At 32.8% G+C, this 12,287-nt stretch overlaps 1 protein-coding gene across 1 annotated transcript in view; it reads left to right on the top strand.

The window, feature by feature from the left end:
- Positions 1-4,211: 4,211 nt before the first annotated feature.
- LOC129230479 (chromodomain-helicase-DNA-binding protein 7-like) overlaps positions 4,212-12,287 on the top strand; it is a 171,608-nt gene continuing 163,532 nt past the window's right edge. Inside the window, 1 exon segment of the mRNA XM_054864881.1 lies at positions 4,212-4,263. The gene's annotated coding sequence lies outside the window, so the exon portion shown is untranslated.

The raw sequence follows: 12,287 nt of genomic DNA on the forward strand, positions 1-12,287 counted from the left end.
AAAGACATAACATCAAATTAAAGTACATAATACCAGATTATTAATGTTAACTTAGCTGAGCAAATTTATGCTTTTAAAAAGACGTGAATGCTTGGGTGCCATCCCCAAAGTAGACGGTGCCCTACCCCCTTCAATTATGAAACCTTCAAAAAAAAAAAAAAAAAAAAAAACAAAACATCTCCATCTCCCTTAAAATTTCAAGGGCACAGTTATTTATAACTATAGCCGTTGAAAAGCTATCATTACTATGAGACTATGATTCCGACCCCCCCCCCCCTTCGGTGGGCACTCTCGAAAAATTACACAGGAATTCAACTTGAAAAACGTTAATTAAAGAATGAATGATACATCATGAATACTGTATGTTGTATATCAAAAAATGTATTCAATATCTAAACAGCCTTTTTTTTTTGGAATTCGGCTACTTTCCCATTTTTAGCTTTTTCTGCTGCTAATGATTCTTGTGTGTGTGGGGGGGGGGGGGCTTTAATTGTTCATCATTTTAGGCTTTTGAAAAAGTATTTTAAAAAGCATTAATTGATGACAAAGTAATATTTTTCAAAAAACTTTTCATAGAATGACCATTTTAGCAACTTTCTTTAATACTTAAAACCTCATATATGTTAAATTTAGATCAACATTTTGCTAAGTATGCTCTTTTAGGAAATCAATGTGACAGTTTTGTGACAGGGGGAAGGGAGGGGATAACAAGAAGTGTGACATCACGCGTTGTTTATAACAATATGCTCATGTTGAACAGCGTTACATGTAACAAGGAGGAGGGGGGGGGGGATTTGTTCAAAAGTTTGTAACATACTTTATAGACAGCCCTTTAATTCAATTTATGTTACAGTTTCAGAGTTTCTGAAAGCTTATTAACAGAAAACCCAAGGAGTTCAAAAAATATGTAGTTCAAGACATTTTGCCCTTTTTAAGCATAAACAAACAAGCATAGAGCATTTGGCAAAAACACGTTGTGTATCCACTGCTCAAAATTAATCTTTCGCAAGCCCAGAAATTATGAATACCGTTAACTTAACCACAATGTGTGCATAAATATCATAAAACCTAAAGACAACAGTGAAAAAAAAACCATATATATATTTTTTAATTTACGCACAGAACCAGCTTGTTTGAATAACATTGCAGGGGCGTAGTTGGGGGGAAATGTTTAAGTATCGAACCCACGACCTCCGGCGTTCAAATCTAATCTTTTATCTCAGAACTACGGAAACCCATCAAGGAATGTTTTTTGATCAAAATAACACATGCTAGCGTATAAAACAATTTAATCGAAACCGAAAATATAAGATTAGTTCAGTTAAAAGCCTGTTTCAATAAACTTGTTTACATTTTTACTGAATATCAACACCAAGTTACGCTTCTGATAGCAACAAGTATATTCGCAGAAAATTTTGACATATGTATATTGTTAGTTTGGAAAATCCATTTCGAATAAATGCGTGTTCAAAGCTGAAAAAATAAAGAAATAAAAAGTTGCAAGTTAACCGTTTCAAATATTAAAGCAGTATGCTGAAATTACAAATTACAGACAAAGATATCGGAAAGGAAACTGACAATTGTTTGTGTAATGGAGGAAAACTTAAGAAATCTTAACTGCATAAAATGTAAATTTGTTTATCTGAGAAAAGAGTACTTACCTCCGAACTTTAAAATTTATTCCATGAGGCGTCCAGCTTTTTGCTTTACATGCAGGTTGTTCGGCAGCGGAACTCGCTGACTCACTTTTCACTCAGCAGATACTTAAGACTTATATTATACATATATTTTTTAATTGCCTCTACATTCCGGTACGTGGGAAGGAAGAGATAAATCCAACAGAATTGTATTCAAAAATGTGCATCCGAAGTTACATATTTCCTATTTCATCTATATCAACCAGAGCAAGCAACACTACTGGTAAACTGCACTGTTTTTAAGTTTCGCGCCAAGTTCAAAGATCGACTACTGGTGGCGTAACGAAGCGGGGGGGAGGGGAGTTGTCTGGCCTGTTATCACGTGGGTCTCGATCATGCACAGGAGGGAGAAAGGACACCTGTTGGCCCGGACTCGAGCCTGAAAGGGGCCCAATATTTTTAAAACCAGGGGCGAAAATAGAAGTAAACAATATGGAGGCGGGCCTGAAAAAGTCATTTGTGACGGGCCCCAAAATTTCTGTGCACGCCCCTGAAGGAGGGCAAATCTACCAAACTGATAAGGGGCCTGCCTTGGCCCTGGACGGCCCTGAATTGAATTGGGAACGAGAGCAGGAAGTTCTAATTAAGGGTCTAAATTTCAAGTATGCTTTGCAGCTAATGAGGACTAGAATTGCTTTTTCTGTATTTCCATAAATTTTCACTCGTTTAATAGTTACAAAAATTAAGAATAAAAAAAACTTTGTTATTTTCCTTTTCTGACATTTGAAATAATAATAAAAAAAATCTTCTGTTTAACGGTACAAAATATTTCGGGTTTCGAGGGGGGGGGGACGCCCGAAAAGACGGTTAAGGATACGGCCCTTAACCGTGCCCAAAGTGCTCGGCGTCCAATGTTCCCAGCGCCTAATCTTCCTAGATCGGAAAATGACGTCGGAAGCGGGATAACGCTTCCCTTCCCCTAAAAAATTTCAGTCGCGCAGCTTGCTTCGCTGGCCCTCTCCCCCCTCATGATACCCTTGATTATAATGACACCTTCAAAAAATAACGGTTTTGACAAAACACCGTCCTTTTTGTCATTTAATTTTACACCCAGTTAAAAGATGCGAAGAGCCTAGGAATTTTGGAATGCGGGAGTCAGTCAGGGGTTTTAGGGAATAAGCTGAGAATTTCGGAATCATTGGGAATTTGATGAAACGAAAGCAATTTACCAATGTTCACAATGTTTCGTAGCAGTATACTTACCATAGAACTAGCTTTGTTTTTTCTTGCAATATTTTTCTAGTGAGAATAATACAATGGAAACTGGATTTTGCACAGATCTCGAATTTTCTGACCTCCGTTTTGGAGATTTATCACCGCTCTTCTTTTTGCTTTTGCTACTAAAATATACTTTCAAAACGTTTCTCTTAAAAATATTGCGAGCTATTGATGAAATTTTATCCCTGAATGAAACTTGCACAAGTCTAGAGGAAGGGAGGACAGAGATTTTTTGTTCGGGGAGAGGGAAAATTAAAGAGTCCGTTGCCACGTGGTAAGTAAAGTCCATCCTCTTTCGTTTCGTCTTTAATTTAACATTCGCATGAAAGCGCGTAAACAGTGCGCCTTCCGAAAAATGCTTACAACATCGCTCGAGAGTTCTTTTTACTTCTTCTCCACTGGAGTACTTCTGCAAAATTTTCTCTTAAAACTTTTCAACTATATGCTAGAGAGAAAAAGAGAGAGAGAGAGGAAAGAAAAGAAAGAAGGATTGCAAGGATTGCACAGTTGCATGAAAGAAATGCATCGCATTGATAAAAAACAACAACCTTGTTATCATTCATAAGGCATATTAAACAATAATTACATATTAGGTTTATATTTAAAAAAACGCTCTCTTGCTTTTGAAAAAGCTGTAAAATATCTGCAAATGTTTTAAAATATTGTCAATTTGAAATTCAAAAAACTTTTTTTTTTATTTATATACAATAAGGAGTATATGGGCATTTAAACCCAAAAGGTAAATCTGTTCCTTTCAATGGAAGTGTGATAAATGCTCTCATATTAGAAAAAAATCGAGCAATTTTAATTTTTCTAAACCGAAACAAATCCGCTGGCTTTCAAACATTGAAATTATATCTGTTTAATTAAGAAGCGTGTACATTACATCACCTGGACATCAAAAATTCTTTAATTTTGACATTTTGGGGCAGGGCGTTAAACCTGCAAAAGCAATAGCAATGAAAACAGTGATAGAAATTGGACCAATCAGAAGGAACGTTTTATTCGGTCATGGTTTTCATTCACGGATTCCATGTTAGCCATTAGATTTAGAAAAATTTCTAAAAAACGTGTTTGGGAGGAAAATTCAATTTACAGTATAAAGTAGGTAAGTGAGAAATAAAACACCTTGCCCTTTCCTTGTTATTCGCCCCAATATAAATAAACAATTCAATAATTAGATATTTATGTGATTTGAGATGAGACTGACGCTGATCATCTGGCACAACGCCAGCAGTGATCGTAGAATGAGGATGTAAAGATGCCTCGAAAATGGCGTTCGGTGTTTCTATGATCATTGTTCGGCTCTGCGGTCTGTGTTGATTACCTCGCCGCTGTACGTCTCATGGTGAGAATTAAAGTTTGGGCTTCATTCCCAGTTATTTCTGCATCTCATTTTATATGTGAAGTAGGAAAACCAATTCGATAGCTTACATTTCCTTCGGAAATTTAACTAATCACCTAGTTTGAACTAATTGTTCTCATATTGGCATCAATTAATTAACAAAGCATCTAATGATAATGTAATGCATCTGTTTATTTTTGATGTAATATATTAATTTCTGGATATAGTTATGGCCGAAACTGCTTTTCTATGTGAAAAAAACCGTATGACAGTTGGTTTGTTTACTAAAAGTTTCGTCCTATACATCTCAAGCCTATATTGTTATTAATTGTATTGAGATTCAAATCAATGCAGAATGATGCCCAAAAGCTACCAAATTATGTCTTTTCACCTGAGTCAGTATTGTTAAGCTTTTTTCTTTCTAGAATGTTGTTATAAACTTTTAAAAACCCAAAATTTTTTAACCAGTTTGTTATGCATGATTGATTTATTTTTATGATTTCTGCTGCAAGAAATTATTAAGAAATAACATTCAGTAACGTAGAGATCAATTGATTTTATTTAGCGATTGCTAAAAAAAGTTTTGTCTTATGTTTTGCTAATGATGTGTTAATGTTTTTTAATCATTTATTTGCATCGTGATGTAGTATTTTCCCGACCGACTTTTCAGTGCTTGGAAATGTAATCAGTAATGAATCCAAATAATTACACTTGGATGCAAATGTAATCTTTGATTATGGTACAGGAAAGCAGATCCTCAATGCAATGTTATGCAAAATTCTCAATGCAATGTAAATTTTGCATTAAGCATAGTTGGTTAGCTTCTTTTCATTTTGTGCGTCGTAACCCGATTATGCTTATTTTTTTTTAACATAGCTTAGCTGTCTTATTCCAATAAAACTATAGTTTATTTCCTATATTACGAAATTGCATTATAGATGTCAAAGTACAATGTTATGTGTATCTATTTGTGTGATTTAAACTCATTATTTTCCAACCTTTTTTCACTGAAGTCCTGAAACTATCATAAAACTCACATGAAATCGAGGCGATTTACCAATATTTATTATTTTTCGTTGAGATCCTGCAGTTGTATAAATTTCAGCTAAAACTAATGTACATTTTCAAGATTAAAGCCCTTGATTTATCATGCACATGTAAACATGCTTGGAGCTTTTCAGTAGGCTTTTAAAAGTTCATGCTGCTTGAATTTCAGCATGGAATATTTGCTTTAGCATTCATATTGTCTAAATAACTGACATAGTGTTATATATCTGTTTTTTAACTCGGCAAGTGATCTTGATAAATTTAAATTTTTTTAGCACTGAGGAATCTGAACTTTTTTGACATTCTTATTTGTAGCAAAAGCTCAGCATACCTTGAGGACCCTACAAATCAGCTGCTTTCCACAGTAAACATAGTAGATAAGTTTGGTATTAAATTTTTTTTAGGGGATTTGTGTTTGACTTTAGATGTGTTGACAATCACTCTACAAAACTAATGGCCTGCCAGTAGAAATTGTTTAAATTTAATAAACCTGTTACCCTTAATTTCAATTGGACATGAACCTTTTACATTTACGTGCGCGGCTGGGTATTTAATCATAATTTTTTAATTGAGTATTGGTAATCTTAATGACTTATGTATACTATTTATTTAAACCTTTTTTAATGTTTTATATTGAAACAGTTCTTGATTCATATATAAAGCTGTTAAATTATTTTTTTGTCTGGTTAATGCTATATACAATAAATTCAAATATTTTTATTATTTTACAATAAAAAAACCGGACATGTAAAAATTTTATTCGGACATGTTTTTTTTTTTTTTGACCAACATACCTGGCAGGGCATGTAATATTTTAAAGATTTTTCTGGCCCTGCCTGCTACAGTTAATTTAATTATTTCTGTATAGTATTATAGAAAATTTGTTTTGAAATAAAAAAACTTAATTTGATCTGGAAAATTTCCTCATATTAATGATGTTGATCATAGTGACTCATTTCAACCCATTATCTTTTGGAAGTTATATTGACAGGGTTCGTATGCTCCTTCAAAACTCCTCCAATACTCCTTCATTTGGGAAATTTTTTTGAAGGGCCCTTCAAACTCCTTCATTTTGGTTTGAACTCCTTCAAAACTCCTTCTTTTTTAGTTGAAGACTACATAGTCTTCCTCTATGACAGTAACTTAAAATACATACTTTGATCGACAACTTAACTTTGTCACAAGGGCGAAGGTATAAGGGTGATAAAAGGGTGAAAATATTATTTAGATGACTAAGACATTTCATAATTGAAGTAAACCATGCTTAAATGGGGGCTTGGCTATTTTTCAAGTTTTATGATTATTGCATTTCCTTCCACCACACTCTCAGCTGCAAAAGTCGCTTTATCTAATTATTACTTAAAGATGCATAAGCAGATGTACTATATTAAGTGATTGTCAGACTTAGATAAAACGAAAAGCTTTCTGCGAACATAAATCCTAACCGGAAAATTTTCTGCAAATAATAATTTTGCCTAACTCACCCTTGAATTAAAAATTAAATTTATATTCAAATATGAAAGAGACAAAAAAAAAAGTGCTTTAAATCATTTAATTTTTTTTTTTATTAAATAACATTGCTTATTTTTCACCAACTGAAGAAAACTGCCAAAACCATTATTTTTTTTTTACACAAGTGCTTTAAAAGGCTTTTGGAGAAAGGCTTTAACAGAAATAAATTCTGGGATTTTCTTAAAAATTCCCTTCAAAAAAAAAAATTTTTTTTTTTTTAAATGAACGTTATCAGTTTGAAAAAAATTTTCTGCGAACGCCGTTCGCGCGTTCGTCTATATTATGCAAGACTGGTGATTGTGTTAAAAACAATTGTTTAGCAAATGGCAGTTATAATATTGTAAAAAGGGTCATCCACAAGTGATGTCATGCCTTGAGGGGGAGACGGGTTCACGAAAAGGGGAAGAGAGAGGGTGACAAGGAGTGACATCACTGTTATTATAACAATATATTTACAAAAATGACATGTGACAAGAGGAGGAGTAAGATGAAGTGTGACACTTTGTGACAAAGAGGGTAGGGGGTCAAAGATGTTGAAAAAAATGCGACAACATTTAAGAACAGCCCATTAGTATGTACTCCTTCAAGTCCTCATTTTACTCCTTCAAAACTCCTCCAAAACTCCTTCATTTAATTTCTGAAATTGAGTACGAACCCTGATTGAGACAATTTAAAAGTCTAGTTATTATTTAATAATAGTTGTGGAAAGAAACTTGTTGAGTAGTACAAAACATTTGGGCATGTGTAAAATTCTGTTTGCAATTATGATGTTCAGTGATGAATAGCTAATATAATTGAAATTCTACATTTGTAATTAAAAATCTTTAAGTGTTACAAAAAAGTGTCAGAGGGCAAAAAAATTGTAATCAGTACAACAAAAAATACTTTTTGATGATTTAATGAATTATAAATAGTGGGAGAGGAGGGTGCATTTTGACAGGGGTTTATATTGACAGCTAAATTTTTCGTAACTCAAAACACATGAAAGTTATAAAATAATTATATTTCACTGACAGACAGCACTGTGATCTAAATCCCACTAAAATTTGAAGCAATTGGCAGTAAAATTTTCTCAGTTGTATGTCAATCAAAGCAATTTTGAAGCTTATAAGTAATTTGCTGAATTTTTTGGAATGCTAATTTACATCTTTATATGTTGCATCATTAAAATTAATTATATAACAGACAGTTAGTGAATAAATGTGCTTTAATATTTAAGAAAACAAAATTTGGCCTGAGAAATGAGATTGCATGTTTGATATCTCCAAAAAAAAGTTTTTGTTTTTATTGCATTTTTTAAGTATTACTTTTAAAATTAAATTTGATGCAGTTCCCATGTTCCTGGCAGCAGAAACAATGTGACGCTGCGACTTGCATTGCAGACTGTTGAGGAAGTCTGCAGACTATTTCTTTGTTAGGAGGAGAAAGAAAAACTTATGTTTTTTATGAAGAAAATCATAAATTTTAGCTAATGAAGACTTGTACCGCCTTTTCTGATACATAATCCACTGATAGCATGCTACTTATATTAAGCATTTCTAGGCGTTGATTAAGATTTTCCGATCAATATAAAATCCATTTATCTAGCAGACTATTTTTGGTTTTTAATCTGCATGAGCAGACAGCTAAAAAAAGTCTTCTACTGTGGTCATGTGCTGGACAAATGTCTACTTTTTCTATAGAATGGTTATTTGAAGAGGGAAGCAAAGTATTAACAGTGAAATCTCAAGGAAACACAAAAACATGTCGAGTTGAATTGGTGTCAATGTAACAAGGTTCAGAATTTTAAATCTCACAGCTTTCTTTATTGTTTGTTTACTAATACAGTACCTGCCACTAATTAAATCATTGGATTATAAAATCAGCCACTTTTTAAAATCAAATCTGGAAGAGCAGAATCATTGCAATACCAAAACATGTTAAAACAGTCCTTCAATAAAATCTTTATCGCCGTTTTATAAAATCAAAGTTTTGGACATTATACATAAAAAAATGATAAAGAAGCACAAATTGTACTTTTAAAAAACAAAAATAAATAACAAAATTCTTTTTGTTTTATAAAGTATTTGAACTTCAAAACCTTTCATTTTTTAAAATGCCGGTTTATAAAATCAGCCGCTTTATAAAATCAAACACCTTGAGAATGAATGTGACTTTAATAAGCGGTGGTCACTGTAGTTACCATTCAATTCATGTAAAAACAAAGTTCAGTAAAATATTTTTTTTTTGGAAAGTTACTTACCAAAATAACTATTAGTATCAAATTGGAATACTTAATGATTGAAGGAATAATTATTTTCGAGAAAAGATAAGAGCTCCTTGTTCATAAGGTCTTTTTAAAAGAAACGCCCTGCCTACACATGTTTGAAATACGTCTGTTAGACATGTTGCGGTTTTTTTTCCAAATACTCCCTAGGTCCCCAGAGGGTACTTTTGCCTCCAACCCCTTTTTCTTGATTGCTCTTTCCAGAGAAGGACTGATTGATCAAGAAACCTCCATGTAAAATTCTCAGAAATGTTCCTAGTGAAACAATATTGAAAGAAAGAAATATTTTAATTTGAAGAGCAAATAGAGGTCAACTTATAGAGTTTTTTGTACATTGAAATTCGCATTGGGTTTACCATTGGAAAAATAAACTTTGGCTTATCAGGTAGTTGAGTTATCCACATTTTGAGATCCAAATTTCTCTTTGTTAAAAAAAAAAAAAAAAAAAAAAAAAAAAAAAAAAAAAAAAAAAAAAAAAAAAAAAAAAAAAAACCTACTAAAATCAGAATGGCCACAGACTTGAAATACCTAAAAGCATCAGGAATTATGAAAATTGGGGAAAAATCAAGGAATTAGGGAGAGAATCGGGGGAAAAACTAAATGAAAGTTATTTTCAAATGTTCGAGTGCAACTGTTGCAGCATTTTCATCTGTTCCTGTTTAACATCACCCAGAACTTACTGAATCAGTAAATTTTAACAACTTTCATTCAAAGATTTGCTGGAATGGGAAGGGGGGAGAGAAAGAAGGAAACAAGGTATAAGTTTGAATTAATTCCTTAGTACGCCTGCAAGAAAATGTTGCTCTCGCAAAGAGCGTCAGTCCACAATTTTTCAGTATTGAATTGTGAAAAAATAAGTATGTCTTGTATAATTTAAGGATATCTGGTGGTGGGGAGGCTTGGACCCCCCCCCCTTTCAAGAAATGTTTTTCAAAACGTCGCAAATCGATTGAGAAAAATGTTGTTTATGTGCAATTGTGTAGACAATTTTTGAACTTTGACGAATTAAGCAGCAGGGTTTGGGATTTCTCCTCTGGAATATTTAAAAAAAAAAGCTGTTTTGTAAAGTTTAAACTGTCTTTAGTGATTTAAAAATGAAAAGCAGGAGGGCTTTTTTTTAAAAAAGTATTATGAAACTGGAGTCCTAAAAACGCAAATTTAAGTATTCTTTTGTGAACTTAAGAGAAGGAATTTGTCTGTTCTAACCTGAAAGTTTTGCAACTCTAAAGCATTAAAAACAAAATTTTAGGCCATCTCTAGATGACTGAAAGAGAGAGGATTTAGACGCTTTCCTCCAGAGAAATGTTTAAAACTAAAGTCTTAAAACTTTCTTTTGTGATGTAAAGATAAGGAAGTTGAGGGTGCTGATGAAATCTTACAAATGCAAACTTAGGCCATCTTTGGTGAACTTTGGGAAGGGGTACTCTCTCAAATGTTTTTTGATGCTGATAGAACTGTTTTAATTCTATCTTTGGGTGAATTAAAAGTAGAGGGGATTCTGAGACTCTCTCCTGAAAATTCTTTGAAACTGAAGCCTTAAAACCTTTAGGCTGTCTTGGGCAATGTCAAAGAAAGGGAAGAGGGTCTCTTTGTGGAAAAAATGCATAACTGGAGTCTTAAAGATGCAACTGAAGGCCATCTTTTGTCAGCAAAGGGGGAGAGATTTGGTAATTGCACTGAAAATTTTTGAAGCTGGATTTGTTAGAACTTTCTTGTAAGCCATCTTTTGGTAACTTAAGGAGTAGACTGTGTCCCAAGAAATTTTGGAAATTGCAATCTTAAAACTTTAAGGTTGTCATTGAGGATGTAAAGATAGGGGTGGGTTCTCTTTCTAGGAAAATTTTTGAAACTGAAGCATTAAAAACAAATTTTTTCCATATTTTTGTGAATTTAGAAGAAGGGGTTAGGGATCTCTCTCAAAATTTTTCTGAAGTTGAATTATTAAGAGTTCTGGCTTTAAGCTATCTTAGTGTGGCTCAAAAGCAAGGAAATGTTGAACGGCTCTTACCTGAAAATTTTTCAAAATTGAAGTCTTTTCAGACTTTAAGGTTATCTTTAGTGGTCTAAATATAGGAGAGAAGGGAGTTTGTTTAGAAAAAATTCTGAAACTAGAGGCTTAAAACACAAATTTAGGCCGTCTTTTGCGAAAGCAAAAGTTCCCCCTCTCCTACCCCTCCCAAATTGATGATTTAAAAGCCTAATTTTAATCCGCTATAGTTTATAAAATTAGAGGTTGGAGTGAGACCACTGAAGAACCATCAAAGTATGTCTTTTTAGGGGTGTCTTAAAAAAGAAGGATTGGGGGCCTCTTTTGCCGAAAAAAATTAGTTTTTAAATTGAAGTCCTAAAACTTGAGGCTGTGTGTGGTGAGGTAAGCGTAAGACTCTTTGAAAATTATCCCAACTGGAAAGTTGGAGGCTCTCACTCGCCTTTTTTGTAGCTGTATTATTAAAAACAGTTTGGGCCCTTTTTAGGCGATTTAAGGCCTGAAGTCTAAAAAAAATGTAAACTTTATTTGGAAGTGTAAGGAGAGGAGTAAGCTGATTTTAAAAAGAGAAAATTCCTCTTGTTTATAAATTATTTTTCAGTGGTTTTAAACAGCATTCGTTGATTTAAATCAGATTGATTTAAATTAAGTGATTTTTTAAAAACAATCATTGATTTAAACCAAATTGAATCAAGTTTTTTTTAACAAAATCTTTAATTAAAATCAGTTGATTTTATTTTTATAATTTAATTTTGCATTTTTAGAATGTATTGTTCTAAATTTTATTACACTGCATTATACTATCTTGACTTCAACAGGCAAAACTACATAGATCCCTCTTTCTGTGTGTCTTAACAGATTTTCACTCTTGCAATATTGTTTTTACCCCAAAATTAGTTTAGAACAAAATAAAAAGTTGCAGTTTTTCTTACACACCATGACTAATGTTGTTAAGAAAAGTAATTGTCCAATATATTTTACACTAAAAATGTATACATGATGATGGAAACCTTATCTTTAAGCTAAGCATAATCAAAATCACATCTATCTTTGCATAAATAACCTATTTATAAATCTTAAAAAAATTCATTGAATAGTTTGAGAACTTCTCTTAATATTAAAAGAAAGCTGAATAGATTCTTCTACTGCAGCGTTTCTTAATTTCCTTGACGAGTGGAACCCTTTTTAATGTCGACATTTTTCATGGAACCCTAG

The sequence above is a fragment of the Uloborus diversus genome, chromosome 9, assembly GCF_026930045.1.
Source record: "Uloborus diversus isolate 005 chromosome 9, Udiv.v.3.1, whole genome shotgun sequence".
NCBI lineage: Eukaryota > Metazoa > Arthropoda > Arachnida > Araneae > Uloboridae > Uloborus > Uloborus diversus.